This window comes from Ascidiella aspersa, chromosome 5 (assembly GCF_963924565.1).
Source record: "Ascidiella aspersa chromosome 5, kaAscAspe10.2, whole genome shotgun sequence".
Classification (NCBI taxonomy): Eukaryota; Metazoa; Chordata; class Ascidiacea; order Phlebobranchia; family Ascidiidae; genus Ascidiella; species Ascidiella aspersa.
Window position 1 is genome coordinate 8,821,686 of NC_139451.1, and position 2,500 is coordinate 8,824,185.

General features: G+C 55.9%; 2 non-coding genes and 1 pseudogene across 2 annotated transcripts in view; all 3 read right to left on the bottom strand.

Moving 5' to 3' along the window:
• Positions 1–140, bottom strand: part of LOC146142520 (large subunit ribosomal RNA) — a 3,679-nt pseudogene extending 3,539 nt beyond the window's left edge.
• Positions 141–388: 248 nt separating this feature from the next.
• Positions 389–542, bottom strand: LOC146142521 (5.8S ribosomal RNA). Its single transcript, XR_014499259.1, has one exon. It is a non-coding gene; the product is annotated as a 5.8S ribosomal RNA (ribosomal RNA).
• A 247-nt stretch (positions 543–789) lies between these two features.
• LOC146142522 (small subunit ribosomal RNA) overlaps positions 790–2,500 on the bottom strand; it is a 1,811-nt gene continuing 100 nt past the window's right edge. Inside the window, exon 1 of the ribosomal RNA XR_014500134.1 lies at positions 790–2,500. This exon is cut by the window's right edge and continues 100 nt beyond it. This is a non-coding gene — a ribosomal RNA (small subunit ribosomal RNA).

A 2,500-nucleotide genomic window follows, 5' to 3' on the forward strand; every position in this document is an offset into this window, starting at 1 on the left:
CGCACTCCAAAAGCGCGCGGATTCGGCGATGGGCACATCCCGCTTCACTCGCCGTTACTGAGGGAATCCTCGTTAGTTTCTTTTCCTCCGCTTAGTAATATGCTTAAATTCAGCGGGTAGCCTCGTCCGACCTCAGGCCGAAAGTAAGGACCGGGACTATTCTTCCCGTTCCGCGCTCGCCGTCGGCGCCGCGCGCCGCCGCGCACCTCGATTCCCGCCCTTGAGCCGCCAGCCGTTGGCCTCTTCGAGGTCGACTCGCCGCCGCCGCGCGGGATTCTGGTCGCGATCGTCGCGCATCGTGCCGTGCTGTCTTGAGCGGGACGGGCGCTCGCGCGTCCGACGCCGCAGCAGCCGCGCGGAGAAATCCCCGCGCGGAACGTTTGCAACGCGACCCTGAGGCGGGCGCGGCCCCGGGATTGACCCGAGGCCGCAATTTGCGTTCAGAACGTCGATGCTCAATGTGTCCTGCAATTCACACTAATTCACGCAGCTAGCTGCGTCCTTCATCGACTCACGAGCCGAGTGATCCACCGCCAAGAGCCATCCACGATTGTTTCGCTCGCACAGTGCCTCGCACTATAGGGTGACAAAATAGACCGCGCCGAGCGGTCGGCCAGGCCGACGCTTGAAGCCGGAGCGCGCGGCACCGCGGCACTCGACGCGCAAACATTACCGGGTGACCGAATCGCCGGCCGGCGCGCCGCTCCTCGCGGGTCGGGCGCCGGGTAGCAAAGACTTTTTCTCTCGCTTGTCCGAGTTTCGCGTTCGCCGAAGCGTTTGCGAGACCGTTAATGATCCTTCCGCAGGTTCACCTACGGAAACCTTGTTACGACTTTTACTTCCTCTAAATGATCAAGTTAGATCGTCTTCTCGGACGCCGGCTCGACCGTTGCCGGCCGCGCCAGGTCCAATCGGAGGACCTCACTAAACCATTCAATCGGTAGTAGCGACGGGCGGTGTGTACAAAGGGCAGGGACGTAATCAACGCGAGCTAATGACTCGCGCTTACTGGGAATTCCTCGTTCAAGGGAAATAATTGCAATTCCCTATCCCTAGCACGACCGGGGTTCAGCGGGTTACCCAGACCTGTCGGCCAAGGCGAGCACATGCTGATCCGGTCAGTGTAGCGCGCGTGCGGCCCCGAACATCTAAGGGCATCACAGACCTGTTATTGCTCAATCTCGTGTGGCTAAACGCCACTAGTCCCTCTAAGAAGTTAGACGCCGACCGATTGGGTCGCGTAACTAGTTAGCAAGCCAGAGTCTCGTTCGTTATCGGAATTAACCAGACAAATCGCTCCACCAACTAAGAACGGCCATGCACCACCACCCACAGAATCAAGAAAGAGCTCTCAATCTGTCAATCCTCACTGTGTCCGGGCCGGGTGAGATTTCCCGTGTTGAGTCAAATTAAGCCGCAGGCTCCACTCCTGGTGGTGCCCTTCCGTCAATTCCTTTAAGTTTCAGCTTTGCAACCATACTTCCCCCGGAACCCAAAGACTTTGGTTTCCCGCAAGCTGCCGGAGAGGTCGTAAAACTAACGCCCCCCGATCGCTAGTTGGCATCGTTTATAGTCAGAACTAGGACGGTATCTGATCGTCTTCGAACCTCTGACTTTCGCTCTTGATTAAAGAAAACATTCTTGGCAAATGCTTTCGCAGTCGTTCGTCTTGCGCCGATCCAAGAATTTCACCTCTAACGGCACAGTACGAATGCCCCCGTCTGTCCCTCTTAATCATTACCTCGCGCTCCGAAAACCAACAAAATAGAACCGAGGTCCTATTCCATTATTCCATGCACCATTATTCAGGCGAATCGCCTGCTTTGAACACTCTAATTTTTTCAAAGTAAACGTTCCGGCCGCCGCCGACACTCAGTCAAGGGCACCGGCGGAGAACCGGAGGTGAGGCCAGGACGGCCAGTACACGCCTTGCGACGGACCGGCCGCCTGCGCCCAAAATCCAACTACGAGCTTTTTAACCGCAACAACTTAAATATACACTTTTGGAGCTGGAATTACCGCGGCTGCTGGCACCAGACTTGCCCTCCAATGGATACTCGTTAAAGGTTTTAAAGTGTACTCATTCCAATTACAGGGCCTCGTTTAGAGTCCTGTATTGTTATTTTTCGTCACTACCTCCCCGCGTCGGGAATGGGTAATTTGCGCGCCTGCTGCCTTCCTTGGATGTGGTAGCCGTTTCTCAGGCTCCCTCTCCGGAATCGAACCCTGATTCTCCGTTACCCGTAAGAACCTCGGTAGGCCAGTACCGTACCGACGAAAGTTGATAGGGCAGACACTTGAATGATCCGTCGCCGGTGCGAGACCGTGCGATCCGCAAAGTTATCCAGAGTCACCAAAGGTTGCGGGCCGAAGCCCGGTCGGTTTTTGGTCTGATAAAAGCACGCCTCCCGCGAGGTCGGCGCTTCACGCATGTATTAGCTCTAGCATTTCCACAGTTAACCACGTAAAACGTACGATCAAATGAACCATAACTGATTTA